The 15,667-nt window shown below is 40.9% G+C and overlaps 1 protein-coding gene across 1 annotated transcript in view; it reads right to left on the bottom strand.

The window, feature by feature from the left end:
- The window catches only part of LOC105690847 (LIM domain only protein 3-like), a 79,901-nt gene extending 70,304 nt beyond the window's left edge, over positions 1-9,597 (bottom strand). Inside the window, exons 1-2 of the mRNA XM_048655128.1 lie at positions 9,276-9,597; positions 8,997-9,178 (exon numbers count right to left, since the gene is read on the bottom strand). The gene's annotated coding sequence lies outside the window, so the exon portion shown is untranslated. The remainder of the gene's footprint in view (positions 1-8,996; positions 9,179-9,275) is intronic.
- Positions 9,598-15,667: the final 6,070 nt, after the last annotated feature.

Genomic DNA, 15,667 nt, shown 5'->3' with positions numbered 1-15,667 from the left:
CACGGGACGTTATCAACCCTTTTTCGGGTCGCTGAGAAATTAATCCGACCACGTGGGTACATGTATCCAAATTCGTAATTAATTACGCTCGTCTACGTAGATCGCGGTCGCGGGTCACGCTCTATGGGAAATAGATGAGCTATGGATAATTGAAAAAAATCGTCGCAACTTTTGGATCTTAGCTTGGGATAACCGCGAGATCGTCGGTTGCACGCGAGGAAGTGAGCTTTACGAAAATCGTCGTTCCCCGTGCACGACGTAAACGCTTCGCTTGGGGGTAACTCGAGTCAAGAAACGAACGTTACGATTACCTACACACGTACGCGCGTGCAAAGGTGTACGTGTGTACAGTTATAGATTTCTTCGTGTTCTTTATTTTTCTTTAGCGCGCGCGACGAGGCAAAGACTTCAAAAGTTCTCGGCCACTCAACGCAAGCTGTTTCTAAGGCCTTCAAGCGACTCTGCCTTCTTTCCAATTTCTTAAAAAGCCGCGACAATTTATGTGAGACGTGTTATAAACTACTGCGAACCACCCCCTACCCCTCCCCCCCTCCCCCCCTCCTTCCCGCACCTCCCTATCGCCGTATAAAAAACTCCAGGCGATACAGCCCCTCGAGCCATTCTTTGAGAAAACTAACGCTTATAGTTTTTCCGCTGCCGACCATAATTTTATAGAAGTTAGTTCAACTCGTATTTTTTCGATACTTATCAGTTAATTCTGATCGTAAAACTGAATCGGGTCGTGGGGACAGAGAGAAAGAAGGAAAAAAATACACCTTCATATCCCACGTGGTTCTCCTGATTTAATTTTTCACCCTCCTCCTTTCTCCCTTCGAGACTCACTCGAAATTTCGTGCGATTCGAAAAGTGGAGGGCTCATTGATGGCTCGAGCGCGAATGAAAATCGAAAATCAATTAATCGAACGGAAAATTAAGCCCTTTCGAAGAAATTCCGAAATTTATCCCCCAAGGGTTTCTCGCAGCAAACAGTTTACCGGACCACCGTCGCATGGCAGCACTATTCCGTCCGAGATATAAAGTAAATTGAGAATCTTTGAAAACCTCGTAAAACCCATGGAATCGATGGGTTTTACGAATAGTCGAAACTCTCTGAAAAAAATTACTACGCGCTTTCGAAAGAATTTTCAAAAATATTCATCACGTTATTATTACAAAATCCGAAGCGAAGAGTTTCCGAATTTTTTACAAAAGCACAAAAATCGTACATAGCTCAACCAACCCCCTGATGGAATGATGTTCAGAAATTTTCGTAATTCAGTTTGGGATAACGTAGGTGAGTTGACGGTAAAAAAAAGGGCGAGGTGAAGGAGGGTAAGAGGGTGGTGGACTATTCGAATGTAAAACTAGATGGGAGAATATTGCTTTCGCCGTATTTTACCCTTCCAACACACACACACCGACGTATACCCGCTGGTTGTAATTATCTGTCAACCGTAGCGTAATTAATTGCTTTAAAAGTTTCTATAAGATCGTGATAGATTAAGTTAAAGTGTACAGGTCAAGACGTGACCGGCCACCGTAGCTGCACAATTTCCACTTTCGATATTCTCTCTTATATATTGAACCGGGGGTAGCGCGTGCCTCAAAAAAAAAAAAAAAAAAAAAAAAAAAAAAACAAAAAGAAAGAAGAAAGAGAAAATAGAAAATGAAAAAAAGTAACCCTGGGCACGCCGAAATCAAACCCAACTCCAATATTTCCTTCCCAATATACGGAGGTTGAGTCAACCGCGCAGAGGTGACCCGTTTTCGATTACACTCACCCATACATACGTTTATGCAGTAACAATACCTATGTTACACATACGTCGTTGCTTCGCCGATTTGTTCCGTGATTTCAATTTTTCGGTGATTTTTTTTGTTTCCGTTTTTTTTTTCTTCATTCTCATTTTCTAATTTTCATTGAATCTTTCCCCACCCCCTCGCCCCATTACGTTTTTCAGCCGGAGTCGAGCATTTGATTTCTCATCGAAGTTTTTTATTTTTTTTTTTTTTTTTGTGATTGAATTTTCTCTCTTCTGTTTTTTTTTACTTTTTTTTCTCGGATCAATTAATCACTGCAGATTAACCCAATTAAGTAAGAATGGCCCCTTTATTACACTCGCTCGTTCAGGTGCTCCAATAATAATTCTGAATACGAAATACAATAATTTGCGTAAAACATTCAGCACATTAAAATTAATCGAGAACTTAACAGCCTGCGATTCGCCGGTTTTCACGAATGCTTCGCTTTCTCCGGTGGTAGTTAGCAGAACGAAGAAGGAATCGTATCCAGAGTGAGGGTATAGGAAGGGAAGAATAAGGAAGAAAAAAAGGGGGGCAGAAGGGAGGGGGGCGGTCGGAGTTTGTACTCCTTCTTTTCCAATTAAAATTCAACGCCTGTGGACGCTCCGTGTAATTGGCCGAGATCTCTTTAAGCAGGAAAATTACCCAGAAGGGGTTGACTCCGGGGGCGGGCGGGGGGGGGGGGGGGAGAGGCGGAGAAGGAGTTCACGTCGTGGTTTAACCGTAGGGTTCACAGGGGTTTTAATACCGGGGGCAAAAATCCTACCAATAAATAAATTTAAATATATGAATATCCAACCCTTTTCTCACTATTGCTAATCAACCCCATATACACCTATTATACATAACACGGCTAACATGACCCGAAGATACTCCGCCTAACGTTCCGAACTCCTTCGGAAAAATTTTTAGGAACCGTTTATAATTATCGCTTGTATTAACATGTTGTACATACAACATATGAATTTATAAAGCTCGCCAATTAAAATTATACGTGTCATGTACTCTGGATATTCAAATTGTGTTACACCCTGTACAAAGAACCAGAAAAAAACAGGAAAATTTATGACGATGATTTTTTTTTTCTTTGCTTCAGGAGGTGCTCTCGGATTATCGTTTTTTGAGCATCACGCGCAATTTTCTCTCTGACGTCATCGAGGTGGTTTCAACGACGTTTCCCCGTTTTTTTAATGAATTTTTGCTTTTTTTTTTTTAAACAAGAAAAAAAAAATAAATACCATTTATAATTAGCCATATAGATATCAGTGTATACGTATTACTACTTTTGTATAGTAGCGTGGCGGTGAAGCTGCTGCACTTTATAAAAAGCTGCAGAGAGTAGAGCTGCTATGAAGTGGGGGAGATACCTGGAGTAGCCGGGATAGCGCAATGTAGAGGTGGAGGGGCGGCTGAAGTACCCGCTAATTAATACCCCTAATTGCGCCGACCCCAGCCAACAACCTGGAGTCCCAGGGCTGTATTAATACAAGCGCGGGGATACGTATAAGCTCGCCCGTAAATAGACCGGATTGATGGAAATCCAAAAATCGATGTATCTTCCGATACGTAAATCACCGCGTCCATGTTATCGATGGTATTGAAAATATGCGGTTTTTTTTGTTTTTTGCGATACACACGTATACCTACTTTGACTTGTACGAATACGTAACAACGCGGATATAAGTAAATTAATCAAACGAATAAAGAAAGCATCAGGCTACGTCTATGCCATAAAATATATTAACCCTTTGAAACGTGTAGCGGACCCTTCAGACGAAGTGCTTTCGGAACAGCCTATACCACCTCGTGAAAAGGCCTTCGGTAACATATTTCACATCCCCTATTTTCTATATAGCTCAGCGTATCATACACTCTTAAATTTACACTGTACGAGGTACCCATATCGATACGAGGTCTAAGTTATGGCGCAATCCAAGCAACGTGTCGCCGCCATGTTCTACAACTTTTCAATGCCGATATATTTCCACCGGCGTTTTTTCATTCTTCCTTCCTTCCCATTCTTTTTTTTTTTTTCTTACGTTTCACTCTTTTTCTGCTTTTTCTCGCCCCCTTTTTTTCTCTACTTATTTTCCTTCGGGTGTTTTTTTTTATTCTTACGCGTACCCCGTTAACGCCCGCGCATACGAATACGAATTCGATCTTAATCTCGATTCACGTTTTTTTTTTTCGTCTGTTTCCTCCAATTTTTACCTCGTTGTCGGCTGCGTGAGCGAAATTGGAGGAAGAAAAAAAAGGATACTTTCGCGTATCAACGAGTTGATAATAAAGTCGAAATTATATAATGGTGTTTGATTATTAGGGAAGAAAAATTTCTGTTTACCTTATAAATATTGTAACAACGAAACGTGACCCTCTTGTTCTCGCCATATAATTAGCTACTATACGTGAATACATGGCCCCTATATAAATACCCCGTATACACTATAGGTTCAATAACGCCAAAGAACAATAATTTCATTACTACGGTATCCAGCTATAATTACCTCTGTCTGTAACAAAGGGTCGATAATTAATTCCGAACGTATCGTACATGCACATACATAAATATACGCGCACACGCGCTGTATAGCGCGCACACGCACACACACGCACACACACGCTCGTGCCAACGGTGCAAATATCGCGGATGGACAGTCGTATGTGTACCAAATTCGGTATACGATTCATGAAATTTTCGTTCGTTTGAAAATTCCGTGAATCTAATTCAACCGGCGCGCCCCAAAAACGAAAGACAAAGCTTCTGCGGCAACCGGTTATTATCTTCGTATACCTATGTACACGAGTTCTCAACTTTAATCGTGATTAAAATATAAAAAATTCAACAATCTCGAACGCTAATTTGTTTCAGCAGCTCATAATACGTAAACTCAAAACGAACTTTCGTTTACGCGTGCCCATTTTTTCAATTTTTGTTACTTCTCTTTTTCAATTTTTTTTACTTTTTTCGACGAAGGAATAATAATTATCGTCACACGTCCGCGTGTATACTGTATGTACCTATGTTAAATTTTATTCGCGTAATTTCAGCAGTATTATATCTCTATGTATATACGGTTAATACCGGGTGATATGACGGGGGTTGGTGGGGGTTATGGGCCGGTTAACGCATGTGGCTAACCACTTTGGCGTAAAACAGAGGTGTTGGTCTCTGATATATAACGCCGCGTTGCTCCTGTCTGAGCATATGTTGCCCCTGCGCCGGTATAGTTTGCTCGTTATTTCGCCCAACTATACACGCCTATAAATATATACGAATTTGTACCTACGGACGCGCGTATATATACCTTCGAAATTACAACGCAACGGGGTGTACCGGGCCAGGTGGGGGATGAAAAAGGAATTAACCGTGAAAACTACAACGTGCGGAGGTCATTCGTCTTATGTAAAAGAAAAAAACAAGTCAAACCTTCGAGTTGTAGGAGGTCGAGAAATAATTGAACGGTGATCCGCATCCTCGTTGATGAAAAATTATTCATTCAATATCGTGAGTTAAATATTGATGAACATCGACGCTTTCGAATCGCGGAGGGGTTTTTCAAACTTGCCTAATTAATCGACGCTCTATATTATATTATACTCGTCGATACAGGTATCCCACTTGAACGAAAGATTGTACGACCGTAGTACCTAATACACTTTTCGATGCACCGGTGAGTTTGCCCTAGTTAAAACAAAGCAACTGTACAACAGAAGCGCAGCTGGCATAGATGCTGCCCGAGCCCACAGTTATTACATCTATGTACCTATCTACGGAAGTAGATGAGCATGCCAGTTTCACACACAGGGTGACCCGCAGTCGGAACGACAAAAGAATTTACATAAACGGCCTGCCAATTTTCAATTGTGAATAATCTTTCATTTTTTCAGATTTTTTTTCACTCTTATAACGAAGAGTAGAAGAATCACGATATCGAAATTCCGGAAAATCTCGATCCCTTGCCGATAAATTTTTCTTTTTCGCCAACCCCTAGATACTCTGTACGTGATACTGACGCAGTTACGAGTAAAAGTTATACACCGTAAGTACGTGCAATTATGAACTGGATCTTTTATAAATGAGTAATTTTTAATTATGAACTTAGTCAAAAGACGCTGAGGAAATTAGCGAGTGAAAAAAATGTGTGCGTTCTAGACGAGTGATGTAAAAGCTCGTTCTCAGTGATACGAGTCCGCCCTCTTGACCCATAAATTAAAAATCTGCCTTCGCATTTTCAATTTTAAATTCGAACGAATGCGGCAAACCGAATCTGGATTCGATGACACGATCGTCGATAACGTCGAAGTTGATCGAAGGACGATGATGAAAAAAAATTTCGATACCCGACACACGCGTCTGAATGTGAAGCTGATCTTTTGAGTTTTGCCAAAGATTTTTTCGAGAGAAAATATAAAACGGATTTCATGGACGTACAGCTAGTTCGTCGGGTATTGTTATTAAGACGAAATTGAGGGTAGTATAGCAGCGAGCTTGCACGAAGTATATTCTATTGTGTAAAGTCGCGTGCCCGGCGCAAGTTAATTAAGAGCGTCTAATGAAGCAGCCGCACCACCGCAAACGACGCCGAGCCAAGAACACTGGCGTCTCAATCAATATATTAAAAATTACTCGCTATTCACCTGCCTCGAAGCTGAATGCTGATATAACCGGATAAATTTAACAGACTGAACATTTTCCAATCCCGTTGATATATACGTAAATCCGAGCAGCGGAAGGTACGCCGAAATAAGGGGAGAGAATTTTCGAAAAAATTATCGAACGATCTCCGAACGACAGTTTCTTTCTCTTTCTCTTTTTATCCTCTTGATATATCAACGCGAACTCGAATCGGCGGATTACGGTATAATAATTTATACACCTATAGTACGTACATAAAGTTTTAGCTTTCTAGCATCCGCGCGTCATCTCGCGATGAGAAATTCGTATTCCGGTAATTCTACGCCACTGTAAAATTGTAAATTTATGCCGTGGTTTAACAACGTTTTCATCAGATAAGTAATCTCTCTCCTCCTTAGCTTTATTATTTCTACCGTTCTTATACTTCTCTCTCGAGTCTTTTTCATCCGGCGCTGCACTCGCTCGCTCGCTCACCCCTTTCGAATATATACAGGTATATAGTTGGCACTAAAGGGAGGCAAAAAAGCCCTCAAAAAACAAATCGAAAAAATAATACGATAAAACACATCGACCGAACGAGAGTAGGACCGAGAAGAAGTAAAAAATAAATATTTGAAAAACAAGAACAAAAAAAAAATGAATAAAAAATCAGAAAACAAAAAGCCCCTCTCCGATTTTATTTGACATAATTTTTATTTTAATTACGCTCACGCTCGGGACACACGGAGAATCAGAGCGGAGTTTTACAAACTGGAAAGATTAACTTTTATTGCGTTAATTAATTTTTAACCGTTACCCGCTCTCCCGTTACCCTCCGCAGGCTTTCCCTACCCAACCCTCTACCAAGACCAATTGTATTATTCCCAGTTATTGATGTCGGGAAGGGACGAAATTCGCACAGTCTTTTGTTTCGGTTCCTTTCTCTTCGAAAATTTTATTAACTCGTCGTTTTTATTTTTTTTAAAAACTCGTCACCGAGCCCCAGACTTACGGGAATATTGTTATATTCCTTTTTTCTTTTTCATACTCATTTTAAATCTTGATAGTTCTTTAGAAAAAAGAAAAAATTCAATCCAACGAGAATTGAACCAGGAAAATATCCCCATTACGGTTCATTAATTTTTCTAAAAGAAAACAAATTCTCGTCGAACGCAAATTTTCTTTGATAAAATTTCGTTTCCATCCACGTCTCGAGTTTCCTTGACGAATGTATTGTAGGAAACAGTAGATACATGTGATGCCGAGATCACGACACTTTTTTCTTAATAGTTAACGGCGACGGAAAAGTTCTTCGGCAAAATATCTCGCGTATAGCACGTTGCAAAGCGCGACGGACGTCGCGTCGGGTAACCCGGGGTGTAGGTAAAAGGTACCGGTGGCCCGACGCGTTAGAGAAACGTCTGCACGTCCGCACATCGGCACGTTTCTCCATCTGTCTGGGTAGGATTACGTTTTGCTACATTTTTATTGACCAAAGTAGGTGGTTAACTCTATAAACTATGATATTTTACGTCCTATTTTACTGCCCCGTAGTATTCGCTGCTCAGTTTTATTTTCAGAATCCAACGAAACCGACGAATAAAAATGAAAGAGAAGCAAAAAAAAAATAAAATAAAATAAGAACGAAAAAGAATTCACCTGCCTCACACGCGCCATTAAATCGAAGCACCTAGAAATTCGGAAATTTCAATCCACGTTTTCCGAATTCCTCAATTTGTTTTTTCCTTATCCTCGTCATACGATTTCGCTCTTCATAGCACCGTATTTTATAATTGTCCGTAAATTAGAATATCCCCGTGAATTAAGTCTTGATTAACATTTACATGAGATTGTTTCATGTGTAGGAGCCATTATTCCGAGAAGGAAGTGGCTGACCCTCCCTTCCACCTTTAAAACCGGGGAAATAAGAGCTGGGCGGCTATGACTCGACGATTTTCTGAACTGATTAAAGTACTTGCAAGACTCGCCGACCTATACTTACAACAACGTGCACGACGTACGTGTGGTAAAAAAAAAAAAAAAACAAAAATGAAGGAAATTAAAAATTAAAAATAAAAAATACATCACAATTGCATACGCAGGTAACTCGATGGAGCGAATACGAGTTCGCGTATCGGAATAGGGAGCGATTTTATCGATGATCCATCGACAGAGATCGATTCTTAACGTTATTTAAAACGAACATTTATATATAAACTGCAGGTCTTGGAATAAGATTTAGTTTGAGCGTATAAAAGCAAATTTGGCAAATGACGCTTGAAATCGACAAAAGTCATTGGCGAGATCTAATCAACGGTTGAGTTAAGCTAAACTCGGTTAAACAAGGGATCTTTCCTACGAAGAGAATGAGGGGTGGAAATTTGGGGGGTGGTTGAGGGGGGCGGGGGGGGGAGGGGGGGTGAGATTCGAGGGCGCAAGGTAGAGTATATAGAGCAAACTCTGTAGGGTACGCAGGCGGATTGAGGGAGACAACAGTGTCGGATAGGCCTAAGCAAAGCAAAATCAAGTAAATAGTCTGAATGCCAGGCGTACTAATTAGTTATATAAAGGTACTCACCCCTCCCCCATACCCTCTTCCCCGACGCCGCGTACCATCTCCCTTTCTCCAATCTCTTCGAAAGCTTACACTGTTAATTAACATACCAAGCAAAGGGTGCAGGCGTACAGAAGTGTCGTCGAGGTGTCTGTCCTCCCTTCTCGGAATCGAGTGGTCTAAACTCAAAATCACCTCGCCTCGACCTTGAAAAAAAATTAACATCAATCGTACCACGCGACGAAGATAGACCCGCGACATTCCGGGATAAGAAAATCGGTGCTCGAAATTCATTTTTCGTACCTGTGCTGTAGGTGTTCCAATTTTATTCATTTAAATATACAGTTACACTATATTACCAAAAAAACTCGAACTTCGCAGCGTTTCCGGTCCACGATCACGCGTCGCACCGATTCCGAGCATCGCGTATACGGCGAAGGAATTGAAGAGAATATTTAGAACAAGAAAACTAACGTTACATCGAGTCACTGATACACCGAACGCTGCACTCCACGTTGCAATCGAAACACTGCTTGCGATTTTTTTAGTCGGATGCATTTGGTTAGGCGCATGCGGATCGTTACAACCGTTCACGAATAAGTAAGTTTCACGCTGGCTTCGGATCGTAGACTGACTCGATTTCGCCAGAAGCCTGTGGTACGAAGGTTAACGCTAATCCCCAGTGGTAAACATCGGCGACCCTGGCCGTGTTCGGTTAGAAACCAAATACGACAAACAGCGGAAAAGTAATTCTCGCTTATTCTTGCGTCGCAGATATTCAGGATCGAATGCCCCGTTTTCTTGAGGACAATTTGGTCCTTGGGACCTTTTCAGGATAATTTTGATTTTCGATCTCGTCGCTCTCCAAGATTTTGACGTATTTTTAGGAAGAAAAAAAAATAAAAAACAAACAAGAATAAAAATCGTAGATAATTGTTAATATCCCGAAAGAATCGAAGGGCGGTAAAATTTTGGCATTGTTCATTTCGCTAGGGTTGTACGTTGTGTATATGTATGTATGTGGTGAAGCGTATAGCCTCGTAATAAAATACAAAGTAGGTGCTTTGAGCAATCCTATATATTTAATGCAAGCAGTTTTCTTCGAAAGCTTGCGGTATAGAACAAACAAATAGAGTTTACTGTCCAACTTGGATCGAAGCAATAACAGATTTATCTTGTAAGATAATATCAACTTATTCGCATCTCACGGATTGGCGATAAAGTATATAATATACATTTATATGTACATACGTGTAAGCGGTATACGGGTATAACTGTAGCGTCGTCGTTTGCCTGGGGATTTACAACTCGCGCGGAGATTCCTTATTCTTCAATAGAGTAGAAACTTCCGCGGTTGGTTTTACGCCCTCGCAAAATCAGGACAATGCGAATAATGCATACTTGAGAAACGCTCTAACTGTACGATATCTACATCGTCGCATTCTACGCTAAGATGAAATGAAACAATAGGAGCTGGTTTATTAGTCGTCAAAGCCTCCGGTCTCCTTATTGCGGAGTTAACCGGTCCTGCGTTATACCTATGTACAAAACTTCCCGCCGCTACTGATTTTACACACTCAAAAAGCCTCGGAAGCCTCCCTCCCTCCTCTCACTCCTCCGACTCGGCAGTAAAGCGGCGAACCTCGAAACTACGGTTCTTCTCGGTTATCTACGTTTCCGCAAAGTGATTATTTACCATGAAAATTTGTTAACTTAACGACCGACCAAAATATCCCTTCCATTCTCCAGGCCACGCTGGTACCCGAATCCTTCGACGTATTATCGTAAACAATTTACAATCGGTTCAATTAGTACTTACCGTATTGCCTACCGATTCACCCCTTACGCGAGCTTTCACGAGCTTTTCATACGATGTGAGACACATTCCGCTAATAAATTATGCAACACTTGTTATACCCATGTAAGTTGATGTTTGCAGTGTTATAAATCAGAGCTTTAACCTTTTATTACATTATGCTTCCCAACTATTAATATTGTTATTACCTTGTTTTTTTTTTCTTGGTTTATTTTTTTTTTTGTCCATTTTTGTTTTAATCCAACACAGTAAATTCCGAAGCTCCCGCTGTAACACCGGTGCGACACTTGCACCCCGATCCGAGAGCTCTTGGCATGTTTGAAGAAAAGATTTTTTTCACTCATGTTTCATACTTTACGCGACACTTTTTACACCCCCGTTGCTCGTTGCCCCGTGTCGCGACCCGTTAAACCGACTATAGGTCGGGTATTTTTAATACTTGCGCTCCGACTGATTTATTTGAAAATTTGATGATATTTTTTTTTTCGCTCACCTTCGAAAGTTGAAACGTGGAAAGCGGTGCGAATTTTCGACTCTTTGAATCGGTCGTACGCGGGACTAATTGAACGTAGATTTCCTAACGATTCGATGATTCGGACGATTCCCTATTTTCCGCGTACCGCGAGGGTACAGCGTTAACGAGATTTGGAGCGTTCGTTGCTGCAGCTGAACGATGTCATAAATGTCAGTAGCAGAGACACGGAGCGGCATGGAGGAGCTTATTCGTATGGATGTCTCTTAGGGGCTGTTGGTAACAATGAGACACGAGACTGCAGGTTTCCAAGTATGCACTATCCGTACAGGAATTCTATATAGAGTAGCGTGTTAGTCAGTCCGCAGTTAACGGAGGGAACGAAGGAAGGAAGGAAGGAAGGAAGGACGGAAGGAAGGAAGGAAGGAAGGAAGGAAGGAAGGAAAGGACCAACAAACCAACCAGCCAACCAACTTGGTAGAGATGGTTCGCCTCGCCACGCTGCGGTTTACTGTACCTGAGAGCCTTGCAGTGGTGCAATGCCACTCGCAAATAAAGCACTGCGCGAATCAAAAGGATTTATAATACACGAAAAGTGTCTCACCTCCTCCTTTTTTTTTCCCTCTCTCCTTGGTTTTTTCTTCTCATTTACAGCGTCTGTTACCCGCTTCGATCCGATTCATTTTCAAAGCCTCAATAATTGCTACGTACGTGCGGTAGTTTTTCTTTCACTCTGTCGGGGCGACGGAATTCCAGGCAGTCACACCGTCCCGTCGTTGTACGGGATCCGGAGTCCCTACAACTTAAGTCCAAGTTATACTACGCGTGTAGGTACACCAGGAGCATAAGTAGGGGTCGCGGTCGCTTTAGAGCCATCCAGTTCTCGTTTACAACTCAACCCCCGGGTAAACACCCCCGTGAACCCAACCGACCACCCGTGACAAAACTCGCTTCTTTTTATATCCGGTTAATTTACAATTATTATTATTATTATTATTATTATTATTGTAGTTATCATCGTGTTGCGCGTTTTTAGCGGCGAACAGCGAGGGTGATCTCCGATTATTTTCATCGCCCGCTTGGAGAGCGAATGATTTCGAACTGACGAATATCGATGATTATCTCCGGACGGGCGATGACCGCTGCTAACGCATACCTTATGAATTTAACTTTATTTGCGCCGCAGCTAGAACCTCGCGGGCGTTTACGCGTGTAAGTGTCAGGTATCCTCTGTGTATTCGCGTGGGTGTGTATATCTTCATCGAAGTTTGGTAATCCTGAGTTATGGAGGATTATGCCGTCAATTTCGCTAGACTGTTGCAGGATCAGGTGTTCGGAACCCATCGCATCTCGAATATCCTCTCGCAGCCGGAAGACCCGCGTAACATCTAGCTATAATATCGTAACTATGATAACGTTAGTGGCTTGAAATAACTCAACGGAATCGCCGAGGAGAATCTCGCGAAGCGACAGCGTCCATGATCTTGTACGCACTGTCAGTCGCTCCGATTTCGCACGATTGCGTAGAAAAATTATGGAAATTGACCGAAAATAGGGAGGTGATCCTTCGTTCGAAATTCATCGCCCCCTTTTCGAAGCGACGTTCGAAATACGGGATAAATTGTACGCGGTGAGAATTAGCGAAAATTTTCCATCGATCGAATTAAATCGCGCGAAGTTGGACGCGGGAAAATTCCGAAAATATGACGTTTACACGCGCACGAAGTGAAATGCATCGATGGAAACTCTATAATACAGCGATATTGTAGTACACCGCGTATCCCGCCATTCGCATATCTCGGGGGATCAGCGGCGCTGCCGACACTGAAAATATAAATCCGCTAAAATATCGGGAGATTAGCGACGGGGATATGTTTGTCGCGCGATAGCCTCGGGCTACCGAAGCTTTTCCCACACCCCCCCGCGTCTATCCAACCTCAAACCAACACCGCCAACTACCGCGACTTTTGCCGGACGCTACACACCTACAACCCCGGGAAATATCCCGCATCACCATTTTTTCTCGTAACAATAATTTGTCGTTATCAAATAACGACGGTGAGAGAGCTTTACAATACACCAATAAATGTTTTTGCCAAATAAAATTTTACCACCGAATAATACCGCGGAGTTTGTTGCTATTGAATTCCGGGTCGTTGCTTCAACCCTCGGTATAACATGCATTTTTCTATTTTATTACCTGGATATAAAGGATTTTTCGTCTGGTTGCGTGGGTCCGCCTGCTCCCAGGGTTCTGTCAAAAAATGAACAAAAAAAGAAAGGTGAAAGAAGTAACGGACAAAAGCTCCTCCTCACCTCGAATTCGGACGACGGATCCGTAGTTACATTTTCTCAGCACTGGAGAAGTGATTCATTGGACTTGATGGCAGAAATCTTTGAACCCTAGAAAAACCAAATTCACCTATGTCTTGAATCTGGTTACTGAATGAATCTGTCCATCGAAATGATCAAGACATCGCAAATTTTTTGATCTTCCGATGAAATGAAAATGAATGTGTTGAATTTTGACTCAAACCCCAATTTTTTTATATGCTATTCTTCCGTAATTTGATGCCAGAAATCCGAATATGGAAACCAACTTGATCCGTCGGGAAAATTGATCAAGTTATCGCCAATTTATCAATAAAAAAAGGGGAAAATCACGGATATCTCAAAGAGAAAAATTCATAGCTCAATTTGCTCGATGGATTCGTATTCGTAGGGTTGAAAAAAAATTTTTCCACCTGATGATTACTCGATCGATTGCATGAGTAGATGATTTTGTCTTTCAGATTTGGTTTCCTGAGCTGATTATACGAGAGATTACCCTTGAGAAGCCAACAAAAAATCGATTTTTGGACCAAAAATAAAGTAGTTTAAAAATTGATTGTATTACACTTTTCCCATGTATTTTGATCTCAGGAATCCGAATCTGGAAGAAAAATTGATCTATCTCTAAAATTGATCGAGTTATCGCCAATTTTCAGCTTTTTCGGGTCAAAAATGAAAAATTGATTTTTTCGTCTATCTTAATGTAATTTGAGCTCAGGAATCCGAATCCGAAAGAAAAACTGATCTATCTTCAAAAATGACCGAGTTATCCCTATTTTTTCGCATTTTTTGGCATAAATTTGCGGATATCTCGAAGGGAAAAAATCGTAGCTCAATTTGGACAACGGATTCGTGTTCCTGAGGTCAAAATACATAGAAAAAGTGCCATACGATCAATTTTAAAAAATAAAAATTTTCGGCCAAAATTTGAAAAAATCGTAAGGGGTACCCCTTGGAAAAATCTCAAATTTTGGCCAAAAATTTTTATTTTTTAAAATTGATCGTATGGCACTTTTCTTATGTATTTTGACCTCAGGAACACGAATCCGTGGTCCAAATTGAGCTACGATTTTTTCCCTTCGAGATATCCTCAAATTTATGCAAAAAAATGCGAAAAAATGAGGATAACTCGATCATTTTTCAAGATAGATCAATTTTTCTTTCGGATTCGGATTCCTGAGCTCAAATTACATTAATATAGACTAAAAAATGAATTTTTTATTTTTGACCCCAAAAAGCTGAAAATTGGCGATAACTCGGTCAATTTTAGAGATAGATTAATTTTTCTTCCAGATTCGGATTCCTGAGGTCAAAATACGTAAGAAAAGTGTAATACAATCAATTAAAACAATGATTTATTTTTTGCTCAGAAATCGAATTTTGTTTTGGCTCTTCAAGAGTAATCTCACGTATAATCAGCTCAGGAAACCAAATCTGAAAGACAAAATCATTTACTCATGCAATCGATCGAGTAATCATCTGGTGGAAAAATTTTTTACTCGATATTCTGAGGTAGCCCGCTCGTTTTTTGGATAAATAACTTATTAAGTGGGGTACTTTCAGCAAAAAAAAATTCTCTCAGGATTTTGGGGCCAGAAGTAAAAATTTCATGTTTGGGAATGTTGGAGACAATATTCTCACGTATTTCAGTCGAGGAGTCCGAATCCGTGATTTTTCACATTCTTTCGGCACAAGAATCCAGGGGAATAATAATTTCCAACTGAAATGTATTCGAAACGAAGTGTAAATCTTGATGGTTTTGAGGGCACAATTGAGTGTGACAAACAGCGTATACGTATAACAGGGGTTGTCGTTGATGGTTGTGGTGGTTAGTGGCATGGCAAAGAGGGAAGGCAAGTTTACCGCCGAGAATAATGTTAATGAAATACAGATAGGATCTCTATACAAGAACTCCCTATACCCGTAAAGCTATTGTCGCCTTGAGAAGACCTTGACGTCGTTTCTAACGCAAACTTTATTGGAATAAAAGTAAAAAATAAATATACCGATATACGCGGTGTAACGAAATAAAACAACCGACCGCTGGCACGAAACGTTACATTCAACTAAAAGCGT

This window comes from Athalia rosae, chromosome 5 (assembly GCF_917208135.1).
Source record: "Athalia rosae chromosome 5, iyAthRosa1.1, whole genome shotgun sequence".
NCBI lineage: Eukaryota > Metazoa > Arthropoda > Insecta > Hymenoptera > Athaliidae > Athalia > Athalia rosae.
Note: the sequence above shows the minus strand (reverse complement) of the source record. Positions and strands in the feature narration are given on the sequence as shown.